At 38.3% G+C, this 18,150-nt stretch overlaps 1 protein-coding gene across 6 annotated transcripts in view; it reads left to right on the top strand.

Annotated features, from left to right (window-relative positions):
- Nucleotides 1-18,150, top strand: part of LOC135199532 (glycerophosphocholine phosphodiesterase GPCPD1-like) — a 157,750-nt gene that overhangs the window by 71,238 nt on the left and 68,362 nt on the right. Inside the window, exon 1 of one of the 6 annotated variants that reach the window (XM_064227663.1) lies at nt 17,628-17,832. The exons of 4 other annotated variants lie outside the window; for them this stretch is intronic. The gene's annotated coding sequence lies outside the window, so the exon portion shown is untranslated. Of the gene's footprint in view, nt 1-17,627; nt 17,849-18,150 lie in introns of those variants that run through there. One more of the 6 variants, XM_064227662.1, reaches the window with a different exon arrangement.

The following is an 18,150-nucleotide window of genomic DNA, read 5'->3' as shown; positions in this document are numbered from 1 at the left end:
TACAAGAGGCCGTTTACTGGCCTGGAGGAAGAGTAAATGCAGCTGGTCCACACGTGGACTCATAATATCTCTTTCACAAGGGGATGATAGTTGGCTTAAAATGAGATTCACGTAAAAGCTGGTTTTGAAATCTTGCGGTAATGCAACACTTGCAGGCGCAAAGACTTGGACACGTGGCTCAGGGAATCTGGAAAAAGATCCCAGATTAGACAAGATAAAAAAAAGGACTTCTTGCACAAGTTACGATTATTCAGTTCTCTAACACTGGGGAAAAGGCACTCTAGTGTTAATTGAGGTATGCACTGAAGACTTAGTCTTTAACAAGTCACAAGGGGGAGCACATGACCTGATGAGGACAAAGGGCTTTTGATGTAAGAGGGATAAAAGTGAGAATTGAAAATGAAATTAGCAAGAGTCATTTGTAGGAAAGGGAGCTGGTATGGAGTTTACACTTTCTAGACGTACCTTAATTACTTGAGGCTTGGACATGTGTCATGCTCTGGAGATCGTCCCACCAGTGTTTTGGACAGAGGGCTGACGTCCCGTCAGAGGAGGAGGCTAGAGGCACGTCTGCCTCTCTTTAGGAGTCGCTTGTGACTGAGAAAGATGCTGGTTCTCTGTGAATCACGGGGCTTCCATACACCGCCTCGGGCACTGCCTGAAAGTGGTAAACGACAGCCAGCAAATTGGGAAGGAAAATAGGTCTTATTGTAGAGGTCCCTAAAATCCATCTCGAGGCCTAGCTGCTCTCGTGACTTGCCTATCTTACCTTAAGCTTCCGTCAGACCGGAAATTCCTTTCTACCCTCTACCTTGTGTGTTTTCTCCCAAAATCAGTTGCTTTAGGAGAAGACATGGCTGCTTCTTTTAGAAATAAGATACCTTAAATACTGCTGGGGAGATGAGGCGGTCAATAAACGTTAATATATATATATATATATATATATATATATATATATATATATATATATATATTAACAGTGTATTTCTGTTATTGTGATGAATATGACTTAGGATTACTGAAGAATGTTAAACGAAATATATATTTTTTGTGTAAATAGTATTTATTTACTATATGTATGTAGAATCTACTGGTCACTTTTTCACCAGATACATATGAAATTGAAAAGGCCACAATGCCCTCTTAACTTCTTGAATTCTTTGCTCCTTTTTGGATACGCTTGTCACTACAAAGCCTGAAGATCCAAGTCCAAAGAAATTTGAAGAAGAAATTGTGATGTCCTGTCCTGGGAAACGAACCCAGGTCCAATAATCACAAAGAGGTCACGTTGCCCATCTGACCACACTTATATAATCACTGATTTAACAATGCCTCCAACCAACCAAACAAACAAACAATCAGGTTCCATGCAACGTAAAAACATCATATAAACAAACAAATAAATAAATATCCCAATCCTGGCGTTGGAGCACAGAAGGTCATTCCGATGAAGTGAAGCTTTAGGTTGGGTGGTAGGGAGCGGGGGGTGTTTTGGGGGGAAGGACACATGGTGACCGTCCTCGTTCATGCCCACCAAGTAAGATTTCTGCCACCACGTGTCTTGCTGTTGTCTTTAGAACCTAACCTTGAACTCTTCAAGGATTTCACAGTGGTAATTCTGTGCTGCTTGCGTAGCGTTGGAGAGAGAGAGAGAGAGAGAGAGGAGAGAGAGAGAGAGAGAGAGAGAGAGAGAGAGTGAGTGGTGCAGCTTGCTTTCAGTCGCAGCTTGAAGGAGCTGTGCTTGCGTCATAGGACCTTCTGGCTTTTTTCATCAACGAGAGAAGTCTCGAGACAGCAATTTAATGTGTACATAATTAACAGCACGCACGCAGAGAGTTGAGTAAGAGCTCTCTCTCTCTCTCTCTCTCTCTCTCTCTCTCTCTCTCTCTCTCTCTCTCTCTCTCTCCTCCTGGATTCATTTCCTGGATGATAATAGTAGTAGTAATAATAATAATATTCTTATGAAGATTGAATTTGAAGTCAGTGGCCCCTTTGGTGAACTTGTTCCATACGAATAGGGTTCATCTCCTGAATAATAATAATAATAATAATAATAATAATAATAATAATAATAATAATAATAATAATAATAATAATAATGATATGCAGAAATACACTCCAACATACACAAATATCATCGAGATTTAAGTGAGTGCGTATACACTCGCATACCGGATTGGTGTCGTGGCTTTTGATTATAAATTTCTCTTGCCCCAGTCCGGAATTAAACGTCTCTCTCTCTCTCTCTCTCTCTCTCTCTCTCTCTCTCTCTCTCTCTCTCGAGCATGTTCATGCCCTCACATCTGTGCCAGTTATCAGGTGCACTGAGTCCTTTTATTTTATCGATATTTTTTGGTGGAGCCTGAGAATTTTTCTTTTATTTATTTATTTATTTTTTGAGTTACGTTGCAATTGAGAGTTCATGCTCTATAAAAGTTCATTTGCTCGAAGCCTTTGTTTCGACGTGAGAGATGGTCTCCTTTTTTTGTGCCAATTTTTGAGCGAGAGATGGTCCCCTTTTTGTGTCAGTTTTTGAGAAGTTGCATCGCAACAGAGATCCTGCACATTCAAAGTTCGATCCCCGGTCCCCCCATTTTTCCTCCAGAGAGTGATCGGCGACACCAGCAATGTGGTGTAAATGTCCCTCTCGCTGTGGAACTTTGACAATGTTCCACAGCAGGTCCTTGATTCCTCATCACACCGTTGGGCTGTGGTACAGCCCCCGCCCCCCTACCAAGGATGACTTGCAATTTGAACCTCAGAAGTTCAAGTGGTCTCCTTTTTTTTTTGTATTTCCCAATACCACCAGTTAGTTTTTTTTTGTGATGAACGCCATTATATTCTTTGGAAGCTTGAATTTCTAGCCACTGGCCCCTGTGGTGGTTGGCTTGTTCCGTATGAATAGGGGTCATTTTCTGATTAATAATAATAATAATAATAATAATAATAATAATAATATTAATACTTAGGAAGCAGACCCTCTCTCAAGCTTAGTTTATTAAAAGTAATGGCTACTTCAGCAGCTTACACTTGTAGAGTGCTGAAGTAGCCATTACTTTTGATAATAATAATAATAATAATAAGAAGAAGAAGAAGAAGAAGAAGAAGAAGTACAACAACAAGAAGAACAAAATTCCTCATTTGATCCAATCATACCAAAAAACAGCTAAACGAAAAACCAACTCTAATACAAATTCGTCAGTACAATCTGCTCATCTGAGAACCAGTTCTATGGCATTGTTGACTGACACCCCATTTTCTATACCGGGAATCACGTTTTCTATGGGTGATCCTCACGCATGATGACCGTGCGCCCCCCACGTGCTAAGCGTCTCCCAACTTTCGGCGTGTCACGTGACCCACAGAGCGCCCCACGCCCGGTCCATGGGCGTGAACAGTGCCCCATTCAGGCGGCGCTGACGTGATCGGGTGAGAGGCTGCCTGGGCATTTTAGGGCATTTGTGCCCGAGGTCGTGTGGACTATAGGCCTTTTCGAGATAAGGGAGTCTCTCTCTCTCTCTCTCTGGTCGGTCAAAGTACAGACGAGAAGTGTTTAGGAAAGGGAGTTGCCATTTCGCAAGTGAACGATGAGAGAAAATAAATTGCTGATAAGAGAACGTAAACATTGAGAGAAAATAAACAAACAATGAGAGAAATGAGGATAAACAATGAGAGAATGGGAATAAAGGGTGAGAGAAACAAATAAACAATGAGAGAAAATCAATAAACAATGGGAGAAAATAAATAAACAGTGAGAGAATGGGAACAAAGAGTGAGAGAAACAAATAAACAGTGAGAGAAAATTAATAAACAAAGAGAAATGGGGATAAACAAGGAGAAAAAATAAACAGAGAGAAAATGATTAAACCATGAGAGAGAAGAAAACATTACAGAACAGTCATATGCAACGAGAGAAAATAGATAAATAACGAGAGAAAAGAGAGAGAGAGAGAGTAATCATTCAGAGACTGCAAGCAAGGAGGGCGCTCTATTGACCTAGAAGCAAGTGGGGCAGAATTGATTATTATTAGTATTATTATCTTATGTTTACATTTCTTCTTCTTCTGGTGTAGAAATCCTCCCCTCTTTGAGTTTACATATATATTTATTCATTGTGATTCTCATGTTTCTTTAATTCATTCTGTCTCTTTCTTTCTTGCTTTCTTCTTCTTCTTCTTCTTCTTCTTCTCGTGTAGGAATCCTTCCCTCTTTGTTTACATTTTTTTCTGCCTTTTACCCAATCGTTACTATCTCCTATTCCTTTCTTCATTCCCTCTCTCCTCTCTCATTCTTTTTTTTATATATATATATATTTCCAGCGTCTCTCCTCATGCTGAATTTTGTCCACGTGAATCTTATATTTATACTTATACTTATATTCATACTTATATTTATACTGACACTTATACTTATATTTATACTTATATATAACATATTTATACCGACACTTACACATATATTCATAATTATATTTATACTTTCACTTATATTTATATTCATATTTAAACTTATATTCATACTTATATTTATACTGACGCATATTTATACTTACACTTATATGCATACTTATAAGTGTAATGACACTTATACTTATATTTGTACTTATGCTTATAACACTTATATTCTTACTTATATTTATACTGACACTCATATTTATGCTTACACTTATATTCATAATTATATTTAAACTGACACTTGTACTTATATTTATACTCACACTTATATACATACTTATATTGATACTAACACTTATACTTATAATTATACTTGCAATTTCACTTATATTCATCCTTATACTTAACCTCATACTTGAACTAACCATAAACAAGGTCAGATGCACCAGTGGAGGTCACACATCGCATCCATTTGCTCTCAAGTGACGAACACAAGCCCTTTTTATATTTTTTAAAGCATTTCTTTTATTTTATGTCTTAATGGTTTTGGTTTATTTTTTAATAATTTTTTAAAGCAATTTTTCATAATTATGATAATAAATATGCCTGTGGTCCAGTGGTTATCAAGCCAATCGTCTCAGTCACACTGAATGGTTCATCCAGGGTGAACCTTTGAACCAGTAAACCATTGAAATGGTAAACTTTTGAACCAGTAAACCATTGAAATGGTAAACCATTGAACCAGTAAACCTTTGAACCGGTAAACCATTGAACTGGTAAACCACTGAACTGGTAAACCTTTGAACTGGTAAACCATTGAACTGGTAAGCCTTTGAACCGGTAAACCATTGAACTGGTAAACCTTTGAACTGGTAAACCATTGAGCTGGTAAGCCTTTGAACCGGTAAACCATTGAACTGGTAAAACATCGGCCAGTAAACCATGGAACCGGTAAACCTTTGAACTGGTAAACCTTTGAACCGGTAAACCTTTGAACCAGTAAACCTTTAAACCGGTAAACCATTGAACCAGTAAACCATTGAACTGGTAAACTTTTGAACTAGTAAACCAGTGCACCGGTAAACCTTTGAACCGGTAAACCTTTGAACCGGTAAACCATTGAGCCATAAACCTTTGAACCGGTAAAGCTTCGAAGCAGTAAACCATTGAACCGGTAAACCATTTTATCGTGGTCTTTTTACCTGTAATTGATCAGTAAAGGGTCCCTCTCACTTGTGTAGGTGCTCGCTGGCGAGCGATGTGTGTTGAAGGTAAGAGAGAGAGAGAGAAGAGTAACATCTATAGATTATAAAAACAAATTCCCAGTTACATAACTGCAATTGTGTTCGAGAGAGAGAGGGAGCAGAATAACATTATGACTGCAATTCTGTTGGAGAGAGAGAGAGAGAGCTGAAAAACATCTAGATTATAAAAACAGAAATTCCCAGTTACATAATTGCAGTTGTGTTGGGGAGAGAGAGAGAGAATCTTAAATGAAGAAAATCAATGTATGTAAACGAGTGATATTAAAGGAAATAATTTCAAGTACGAAAATCGTCATCTTCAAGCCATCCCCATTTTCTATGGATCAATTCCCCTGTTCTTTGCCTTCGAGGAACGATGGGTAACTACTCGGAAAAAAAAAATACACTTTTAATTCTTAAGAGGTCTGCGTGCAAAGACAGTCAGGCAGGTTGTTCCGGATCATAACCGGAATTAAAAAGTCTAATGATAACCTGACGGTAACCGGCGAGGCACTTGGGGTAGTTGTTGCATACGAAACAGGGGAAAAAAAAAAAAAAAAAAAAAAAAGGCTCGTCATTGTTAGAGAAGATTGAAGTCAATTACTCATGGTTTTTTTACTCTCTCTCTCTCTCATCGGCGTCAGTGACCCTGGTAGTTGTAACGCCAGATAACTCACAATCAATCTCTCTCTCTCTCTCTCTCTCTCTATATATATATATATATATATATATATATAGAGAGAGAGAGAGAGAGAGAGAGAGAGAGAGAATGATTGTGAGTTATCTTTCCTGTAAACTTCTTGCATATATATATATATATATATATATATATTTATATCTATATATATATATATATATATATATATATATAGGAGTTTATAGAAAAGTACAGAAACCTGATACACTACAAACGAAGTACTAGTGAAACTCCCACAGCGCCAGTCGCTTATTGCGTCCGCGCTACGCGCAAGCGCAGTAACCCATTAGCAAAGTCCCTTTCAAAACGGAGGAGCTACGACAACCTTATCATTACCCGCAGTGTTCGGACGGGTGCAACAATGGTCCGAATTCCTTCATAATTGACTTCAATCATCACTAACAATGACAGGTTTTTTCCTCTCTTTTTTTTTTTGTAATTTGACCTGGTTCTGTACACCAATTACCCCCTCTCCGGTTACTATCGGTTATTTTTGCAGCCTCATGATGCGGTTAAATCCGGTTTGAATCCGGTTCTGGTGCCACCGCTCGTATTCCTCTGAGGAGAGAATCTGCTGCCTTCAATCGATTGGACATCTTTCCAACAGTTTAAAATATCAGCCCTACTTTTTATCCCTAAAGGAATGAGTATATTTGGCTCAACTGAGGGCCGGATCAGTGACTCAGACCACCTAACTCAATACGTGATTTATCCATGGACTAAATTGCTCATTTGCATAAGAAGGCGATGCATTAACGCCTCTACTATTTGAGGCGTCTCTAGGTGATTAGTAAGTTTGGGTGATTAGGAATCTCTTGAGTGGCCGGAAGGTGTTAAGATTATAAATAGGACCCTCCTCCAACTCCCTGGTTGGGGCGGGGGGGGGGGGGGGGGGGGGGGTAAGGGTTTGAAGCAGATCGGATCCAGGTGTCCGTGTTTTTTTTTTATCCCCCCTCTCTCTCTCTTTCCTAAATACATACGCTCAGACCTAAACCTTATGTGCACACACACTCTCTCTCATATGCGTTCAGACCTAAATGTTATGTGCTCTATCTCTCTCTCTCTCTCTCTCTCTCTCTCTCTCATATGCGTTCAGACCTAAATGTTATGTGTCTCTCTCTCTCTCTCTCTCTCTCTCTCTCTCTCTCTCTCTCTCTCTTTTACATGCACGCACACAAACGTTATGTGCTCTCTCTCTCTCTCTCTCTCTCTCTCTCTCTCTCTCTCTCTCTCTCTCTCTCTCTCTCTATATGCGTTCAGACCTAAACCTTATGTGTACACTCTCTCTCTCTCTCTCTCGCGGAAACAAATTTGCATTGATTTCCTCGTCATTGCAGTGTAATGCAACTCACTCGTGAACGCATGCTACTTGCACGCACGTTGGAACGCTGCTGGACTAAGGAATACGCTTATTATTATTATTATTATTATTATTATGAAACCTCCTCCAAAGATTTAAACCACTGATAGGTTAAAAAATCACACACACACACACCGTCAGTAGGATCCAGAGCTTCAACTTTTCGTATCCTATAATATATCATCCTAATCCCGCGACTAGGCACTGTAAGTAAAGGCCGGTAGGTCACGTGACCAAAGCGTCTTCCTTCTGTAGAGGTGATCACGCTATGGCACTATCGCCTGACTCCGGTGAATAATACTAAAAGATAATAAGCCTTGCGTGTTGGATTTCCGGCGCTAGCTAGCGCCAGACTGGCTGGCTGGCTAGCTGACTGACTACAGCGGTTTATATCTATCTACCTTGGATCATGATTTACGATTGCCATTGCTATTATTAACGTAGTTGTGACTCTAACTTGAAGAGCAGAATGATGCAAGTCCGATACGAAACAGGAAGTAGAGAAATAGTGTTTGCGTATGGTAAAAAAACAGTTTATATAGAAGATAAGGACTAAAAAAAAAAAAGATTAGACTTACGTATCCACGCTAACTGAAAATGCACTTGTGCCCAGTTTGAACCTGTTTAAGTATTCATCTAACGGCTTTGGAGATACGTAGTCTCTCTCTCTCTCTCTCTCTCTCTCTCTCTCTCTCTCTCTCTCTCTCTCTCTCTAATAATGGTAATATCTCCTACAATTGGATCAGCTAGAACTAGACGTATAGATTGTATCTAGGCCTACATGTTGTATGATTTAAGCCAGTAAAGTAAGCTCAGAATGCATTCGGAGTTCCACTTCACGCAAAAAAATATAAAATAATATTTTTTAAAAATGTCTTTTTTAATGTCAAATACGATCGATCATTGGGGTCTGCACCTTAGATATATAGTCTGCACTTGTCTGTTAGACATTAAGGGTCTAGAAATAGCGCCACCCAGGCCTCAATTGCAAATTGGTAGACTTAGAACGAACGATATTTTGAGTCTAAATTTTTGTCTGTGCTTGGTAATGAATTCTAGAACTGGATTCGTGCTTATGAATCACTCATAAATTCGTATCCAACGCTGGGACGATTGTATTTAATTTGTGTTTATGAATCGCTAACGAATTCGTATCCAATGCTGGGACGCTGATAATTAATCTAAACCATTCGACTGTTAAATAATCCGTTAAATGAGACGGACAGTAAAAATAAACAGATTTAAAACAAAGATCGAGTGATCTCACAGTCATTGTAAGTATCCGGACACCAGGCAGCACTTGGCAACCATGGTGCTAAAGATGTTTTTCATCATTTGTATCCTGTAAGTCGGCAGTCTACACACACATGGGAGTTGCCATGTGTGTAGTAGACAAAGTGTCCAGTCAGGGTCTGAAACAATATAAAAACTGGATTCTCAAGGACAGGTAGACGGGGTCTAAAGCAACTGAAAGTAATATGTATTTGTCTCGAAAAAAAATTGCATCGCACTCCATTAGAATTTTTTTTTTTTTTTTTTTTAAGAACCGCGATTTAAAGAATCTTATTCAAAATTGCTCGGATACATTAAACCATGGTCTATTTTAAGTATTTCTTAATTGAATAGATAAATTTGACAGCCAACTAAAGTACAGATATAATTGAGAAAGAAAAAATTAATATTTGTCTCAGGCTACATTTATTGCACGTCTGATATTATTGACAAAACAAGAAATATATTAATAAATGAAGAAAATTAATCAGGGAAATAAAAATCCAAGAATTGCCTAAGAGGTGAATGACTTGCGAGATTGAAATTCACAAAAAAAAGCTAAAGAGAGAGAGAGAGAGGAGAGAGAGAGAGAGAGAGAGAGAGAGTAGATGATCTACAAGATGACGAGAGAGAGAGAAGAGAGAGAGAGAGATAGAGAGAGAGATACAGGTACCTTGTTCTTCAAAAAAAAAAAAAAAAAAAGATGCCCCACTCGGTAACGGTTTCAGAAGACCACGAAATATCACTGTCATGTTTACTAGTTTTTTTTCCTATGTGTCCGTGTGTGTGTGTTTGTCCGTCACACTTTATGAACTGGGCGTCCCCGAACACTTTTCTTCCTATAGAGACTTGTCTCATTCATTCCCAGGGTATACCACTTATTTTTTATGCATTTTTTTTTTATTGTAAAAGTTGTAGTAACTAGACTCAATGTACCTTTTCCCCAATAGCACTATCGAGCTGCTAATTTCTAGTCTGTTGATAGAATCAAAATAAATCAATATAAGAGAACAATCATTTAGAGTGCATCTAGCTCGTATCTCGACCGTCCTTCTGTCTCTATCATTCACACGTACACAAACACACACAAACGCTCACAAACACACATGCTACACCTGCAGGCAGCCTGCCAGTCTAAATCTCTGTTCCCCTGACATCTAATCTGGGTTATTCATCGGCTTGACTCATTCCACCATGATAACAGAGGCGAACAACCCTACGGAAGTTTAACAGGTCAACAGATCTGCAAATTTTGCTGCTTCGGCTGTTTGCTTGCTTGCTTCGTGCTCTCAGCAGGCGTTCCTGTCACGTGATCAAGCAGTAAGCAGCAGCAGCAGCAGCAGTTAGCCAGGGAGAGAATGCTGTATGTGCAGTAAACGAGGTATTTATTGCTAAGCTTGCAATTTGCCGTCTGTCCTTTTTTTTGCGAGGTTTCCTGCACACGTGTTGCATTGGGATTGAATGAAGATAGCCACTTGACTTCTTTATTATTTTAAGTATACATTGTCGCCAGTGAAAAGGATTAACAACTTACAATCATTGGGCAATATTTGTAAAATATGTTTATGAGCCACGTACTCCCGTCATACGGGGGGTAGACCTACGTAAAACCAACTTTCTTTTTTACTCTCTCTCAGCAAATCCCCTCCGCCATTAGTGGGAAACCTCATAACATAATCCATTGACAGGCGTTGAAGTGGAGAGGATGGTTATGCAAATAGGCTGTCGTCTGAGAACGAATAATTATTATTGTAGACAGTCACGCAAAGCCGTAAGCAGCCATAAGCACACCATAGGGTCCTTATCTCCTACGTCACCAAAAATAGCCTGGGGAAATATAGCGGCGTTGGCAACGGTGGCGAATGTTGCTGCTCCTGCCGCTGCCACTACGAAGTGTGGCCTCATTTTTTTGGAGTCTTATTTTCCTCTCTTCTTTGTTGGGAAGGGTCCAGAGGGCCACACTAGGCCTCATTGAACACTGTGACACACAATGGCCCGTATGTGAACGTAAATAGAGCGGGTTAGGGCGCGGAAACGTCGACATTATATTATCGATGATGAATCATACAAAATATCAGAGAACGTTCGATGAGTATTATACAAAGTAGATTCGACCTTTGTATGAATAAAGCGTCCTGGCTTCAGTTTTATGGTGTACTCATAAAGCAAAATGGCTAATCTACAGTTATATATATATATATATATATATATATAATATATATATATATATATATATATATATATATATAAAATTATATGGCAGTGCAGGTTCCAAGACAATTATTATCAATTATATAATGCTCAATGGAACGTCAGATTCATAGAAAATGCGATTAAAACTATTGTATTATTTTAATTCCTTCCACAACCTGACGTGGTAAGACAGGCAATAAAACCTTGCCGTGACATAAATGGCCTAATTTAGCCTTCCGTACCCAGGGTCAATTTGCGCGAGAGACAAGCATGTATATTCAAGATGAAACAAAGGAGGCAAGGTAAGTTTGGACGAAAATGGCGTGCAAGAAGAATCTACTTTTATCGCCAATTACAGAAGCTACGCGTAATTTACGCTAATGCAGCTTATTCGTCGTGTCTTTTTCAAAGACGTTTTTGTTGTTGGAATAAGGAGAATGTTTTTTTCCTCTTTTGGCAGTGAGAAAATGCAGTTCTCGATGTAGCTACAGTATATTTTGGCAGAATTTGTTTCCTTCGGGTATACATTGCGTCATAATCCACCACCAAGAGTAAGTAGCAGGTGACTGTTATCGATCTGACATCTCTCTCTCTCTCTCTCTCTCTCTCTCTCTCTCTCTCTCTCTCTCTCTCTCATATGCACACGCATCTCTGGGAGTTTTAGCACGTTGGTTTTGTAAATTATCGATTCTTTTCTGTATTTTTTAAATATTGACATTTATATTTTCAGTTATTTGTAGGTTTTCATCATTAAAAACCTCCATGGAGGTTGCACCTTTTTAAATCGAAGTAGTTTATCTCTCGAACTGTTAAGATTATTAACCTTGATAGAGTGACAGTAACTGTAGCGTAAGATTAGCGAAGAAGTACCAATATTTTTTAGACCGATGTCAATTCTTTTTCGCTAAATTAATTATTCTTACGTGATTCCACCAGTCCATAATTCCAGATTCGTATTGTAACTCATGTCAGCACCAGGCTCTCGTGTTCCTTCAGGCCTGGGCTAGTAAATGACATTGGCGATAAGCCGGTCCCCTGACCTTTTGGTCTGAAAAACGAAGATGGTGATTCTCGCTTGCAAACGAACAATCCTGCCTTGTTCAACTGGTCTCAGACTGTTTTATGTCTCGACTGGTTTTGGGAGGCAGGAATGTTTTCGTTCACTTACGAGAGAGAGAGACAGAGACAGAGAGAGAGAGAGAGAGAGAGAGAGTTAATGCGAGTATAAGTATGCATGTATGTGTATATATATATGAGCGTATGGATGTATTTCTTCATTGTGCGTACGTGAAAGACTGCTACAGTATGGTGAGAGAGAGAGAGAGAGAGAGAGAGAGAGAGAGAGAGAGAGAGAGAGAGAGCTATTTGCGGATACAGCTGCGTGCTTAAGCGTCAAGACAAATAACAGAGATGCGTCTTTGAACCATTTGAATTAGTCTCACGCTGGTATATCCCGCCTGGAGAATTAAACTTGAACACACTTTTTCAGTGACTGTTCTTGAATTACCTGAAACTTTAGTAAAAAACTGGCATGGAATAATGCCAGTCGTATTAAGCAAGACACGACAGTACAGCACGAGTAGGTACTGCACGACGTTTCACGGTCCCCTTGGCAAGTGGAGCAGGTTTTGACGTCGAAAAGAAACACGATCTTTAGGCGTTTGAGTTTCCAAGTTGCTAACAGAGCCTAGTACCATAACGTCTTCCAAATGTTATTTATCAGTATGCAGAGCTTGCTTCCCTGGTCGAAGTAGGTTTATCTGTATATCCTCGGTCGATTCCTGCGTGACAATTTGTCATGGGCGTGGGAATCCATCTATATAATAAATTCCCGTTGGTGCTCCAGTGGATATTGGAGAAAAACAGACCTAAATAACAGACCTCCAATATCTGCATCAATAATAAGCTGCCCTGCGGACATATCCAAAAAGATATTAGAGATGCCGATTAACTGAATTGATTTATTGCTACCAAACTTTGGGTCACAACACAGATACCTGTTTAAAAAACTTTAGTTTTGGAGCAGACGAACCAGTCATACTAGAAAACGGCAATCAATAGTTGGCCACTAGACCTATATGTCTGCACCAGCCATCGACGTAGCTCCAAGATCCTTTTATTTGTAGCTGTGGTTGCAAATAGAAAGCATTTGAGCATCCACATTCTTCCATTGACGCGTAAAAAGCAGGAGACTCTCACCTTGTCCAAGTCCTTCAGATGAGTTTAAATGATAATTCGTTACCCAAATTGACACCAAATTGTGTGAATAAGGACCTTGGGAGATGGCCCATTTCCATGTAATTAGCCCGATATAGTCTCGACTGCATCTCTTATCTGTTCTACGGAAGTTTGATAATGTAACGACAAACTTTTAAAATATAATAAAAAATGTATCTTGGCTTTGGCGTAGTACATAGATTTCATCCATTTTTGTTGCTTTCGAAAACTAGTAGTCAAAGCTATTGTGACTTTATCCACTCTCTCTCTCTTCCTAATCAGTCACAGATTATCTCTCATCTTAAAAAAATTAACGACAGATTGTTATCCTTTTCGAGGTCACTAACATTAGATAAAGATCTTGAGATACGAGATTTAAAAAAAAAATGGATTCAGAGTAAATAAGCTGCTTCCCACGTGCAGTTAAAAAGCCATTCATAAAAAACAGCTCTCGGTGAAAGTGTTCTGTTACGACTTGATTTAATCAATTACGATAATGTGGAGTTTTTTTTATTTATTTATTTTGTATGTTAAGTCTCGTTTTTAAATGACACACGTTTCAATACTTTAAGTATGTAATCATTAAAATTTAAAAATTCCTTTAGGTAACTTGGAGTTTGTAATTTCCTTTTGCAGTCAAAATTGTCAAGTTCATTATCAGAGGATCAGAGCGCAGTGTTGCCAAAGCGCGGAGAGACGACCAAAAGTGCGGAGAAGATTCGAGGGGGTGTCATTGAATGCAGAGCTGAGGGCTGCACTCCTAACGTATGCGGCTCTGTAGGTCCGCATATATATTTAGTTATGCTTTTATAACTTTTTTCCATTAATAAAAAAATGATTGAAATTATATAATATTTTTGAAAATACTAATATTTTTGAAAAACGAACCATTTTCACTAGTCTCGAGTGTTCAAGCGCCAATATCAGTTAAGAACCGATTTTGACAATCTTCAATTTGCCTTTGTAATTATATATATAGATTGGTAGAATTTGGTTAATTTGTGAATTAATCTTAGGGTGAAGCCTGACTTACATTATTGTAAACTTTGTCATGCTTAATGAGTTTTTTTTATTTTCTTTTAGAAAACAACTGCAAATATGTACTAGACAATTGCATTAGTTGAAGTGATTCAACTGATTATAACCGAATAAGTTTCGATATCAGTATGCTAGGTAGTGGTGTATTATAATTGTGGATTTTCTTTATATTAATGTAGCTTATTGATAAAAAAAAGGACCAATTATGATGTGCTCTTTTCCAATTTTTTGAAACTCATAGCTCTGAATAGGGCATTCGTTTGGCTTAGGATTGCCACATGTATACCATAAATCATGCATAATATGCTGTCCATTCTCTTGGGGAAATATCTCTTTTTCAAAATATCCGTATCATAAAAGGTGGCATATAGACCTACATGTTTCATATCGCTCTTGTCAGTTTACAATGCCTATGACATTGATTTTAAGCCTAGACCTATATTATGTATTAGGTTGTTTATTATCATCATTACTTCAGCAAACGTTTCGATTTAACATACAGCATATTACCTGAAGTGACAAATGTGGCTTAATAAAGGAAATAAGGAATAAACTACGTATGAATATCGCAGGATTTATGGAGCTTGTCAACTTGCCCAGTGGGGAACGCAAAGAAATAAATGAAAAGCGACCGTTTTTAGTAGAGAAATACATTTCAGTGCAGTTTTTTTTTCTTGTAACTTCCCACGTTTTGCTGAAAACTTTATGAATAGATTTACTTGCCCGTGTTCACTTTGTAGCCTTAATTACGCATCAAATCGTATATAACCATCATAACTATAAAACTAATGATATATATATATATATATATATATCGAATGTAATAAATCAGCATGAAGACTGAACACTCCGCTTATCTCGTTCGATTCTAAATTATCAGTAAAGATACGTAATGTTTCAAAAAATATGAAGCAACTAAATTTCGGAACGGGGAAAATCTAACTCTAAAAAGGTTTAATTAGTAAACGCAACTTATATACTGGTAAAATTACGGTTTATATAATATAACCAGGGTGACTATTTCGTCTAGTTAGTGTAGCAAAATAACATTGGCAATTAATTAATAACAATACACCTCCTGGTGCGGGGCTAGTTTCTCGGTGATGTGCGGACTTCGCGGCAACCCTGAATTCAGAGGTCATATAGGAATCCTCCCCCCCCCCCCGGGGGGGGGGGGGACTGGGGTGGGGGGGGTGGGGGGAGGGTCCCTTGTGTTTCATAGGCATAATCTTGTATCTTATGTAACAACTGATGTAATATGTAGCTTCTTGTGGGGACTTTGTTTGATACTCTCTCTCTCTCTCTCTCTCTCTCTCTCTCTCTCTCTCTCTCTCTCTCTCTCTCTCTCTCACAGCTCTGGGATTGGCAAGGGTCGTATTTCCTACACCAGTGATTCAAAATTATCTTAAACGTGAGAAGGACTCATAGTTTGTGGGACAAGATAGTTTAGGCCTATACGAACTCATTGTTATAATACAGAACCCAACAGTCACACTTTCCTGTTTCAAAATCAAGAAAGTCTGGCGTTTCTCAACCATATTACATATCAGTATTACAGCGAACGGAATCCTAGGTCAATTCAACATGAAAAAAAATAAAATAAAAAATAAAAACAACAACCAATCTTAGTCTCAACTCATTCAAACAACCCAGTGAAACATCTGGCTGCAGACAAACGCAGAGAGCGCCTTCCTGGTACGTAAAATTTCGCCATAGGCCGACCTTGATAGTATCGCCCGGTCTTTATTGAAGACTTCCTCCTTTCTACCTGTTTGGAGCCCTCAGTTTGATTATGTAAGGGGGGGGGGTGAGAAATGACCGCTGTTATCATGCAGTTTCCTATCGTCTCTGTTTTTGCATTCATTGTTCCTAAGTTACTTAACAAAATAGGCTATGTTTAGTTTCCTGTCAAGACTGAGTCAGTATTAAAAAGCCCATTTTTGTTGTTTGTGAACGATTTTGATGTCTAGTTTTATTACCCTTAAGGTTAAAAGTTCCCTTTTCACACACAGTCCATGACCATAGTAACTTGAGTTCCATTCTCATCCGTTTAACATTCGACATCCGTTGGGTAACCCACCATTCAGTGATTGTAGTCTCATGTAGTGTAATTTGGTCTAGACTATAAGCTGAACGTTTGTTGTTGTTGAATGATACAATAAATTATCTGTTTGTCACATAACTCCGCTATGTTACTTATTTACTTGTTTATCGAGGTACATCCCGACCATTTATAGAACTATATCCAAACCTGGATTTTGTCCTACTTGTGTGATTTCAGGTCGTATCCTGAGCGTTTATTTTTACGTGGCACAGATATTGTATCCGGCGAGTGTTTAATGTACCGTGTTGTAGTTTTATTTGATTTCGTGGGATGAATTTTGTTTGTTTTTATCGAGGGCATTGCGTTTATACGAAGACATCTTCGGAATTATAAAACCGGTCTTTAGTTGGGTTTTGCATATTTGTCAAAGGACATAAATCAAAATAATTTAGTACAAAATTGAAAAGTTTGTTTTCTTATTACGACATTTGGTCTTACGCATCTCAGTTGCGATGACAGATCCACAGAATTATCGAGAAGGTCTTTACTCAGATCCACCATATTTGACAGAACGAAAATTTAAGTAATTTAGCCCCCAAAAAAGAAAAAAAATCATTTCTTGAACAGTGTTACTGCCATGTTGTCAGGAAAATAGTTATAGAATTACTGAGAAGGGATTATTTACTCAGATTTTGCATACCTAGCAAAACAAAAAGCAAACTAATTTACGCAAAATTTATAAAATAATTTCTTGGACCTTGGACAGAGTATATATATATATTGGCTATCAGCCACGTCGACAGGAAAATCGTTATAAATCGTTATCACAAACTCAGATCATCAGAAATATCTGGACAGCCTATGTTGAAATCCTCCTTATTCAGCAGGATAGAAATAATAATAATAATAATAATTTTAACATTTTTCCTGACAGTAGAAAATCGTTTTACCCAAACTAAGACCCTCAGAAATATTTAGACAGCCATTACTCAGATCCTCCATATTTATCAAAAGAAAAATATAAATGATATATAACAAAATATAACAATAATAATAATAGTATTAAAATTATTTCTTATACGTCAGCCATGCCACGAGAAAAATCGTTATTGGCTACATTTTGTCGCCATTATCGCCAACCTCTCCGGCGTTGGCAACGCTGCCATTGTAAGTCGTCGGTCTATCCACTAGCGTAGAGTATCTCGCTCTCCTCCTCCTGTAAGTCTAGTCGTCGTGAAATCGTGATCCGCCCTATAGTGACTCAACGCCTCGTCCAGAGTCGTCCTATATTCTCCACACTCACTATGAAATACCCGCATCTGGATCTTCCCCCTCCGAAGTCGGTCTAAGGGCTTTTCCTCCTCGCTTGGAAGGTTAGGCCTATTTCAGGTGAGGGCTGTGTCCATCCGCTTTAATCAGTGTCGAATTTATATATATATATAACGATTTAAAATGGATGTTTGCCTTATTCGTTAAAATGGATGTTTGGCTTATTCGTTAAAATGGATGTTTGCCTTATTCGCGTCACCACGATCGAATTCGGGACTTGATATTAGACCTATTAGCCTGGTGGTGATGTGGTTGGCGTAGCTTAGATCTAATTAACGTTTTAGGTTTTATCCTTATTGCGTAGTTTTAGACGTGTTTTGAATTACAATATTGTATTTATATTACTAAAATTTCAGACATAT

The sequence above is a fragment of the Macrobrachium nipponense genome, chromosome 25, assembly GCF_015104395.2.
Source record: "Macrobrachium nipponense isolate FS-2020 chromosome 25, ASM1510439v2, whole genome shotgun sequence".
Lineage (NCBI taxonomy): Eukaryota > Metazoa > Arthropoda > Malacostraca > Decapoda > Palaemonidae > Macrobrachium > Macrobrachium nipponense.
The sequence above is the reverse complement of the archived record's forward strand: the minus strand, read 5'-3'. Positions and strand labels throughout refer to the sequence as shown.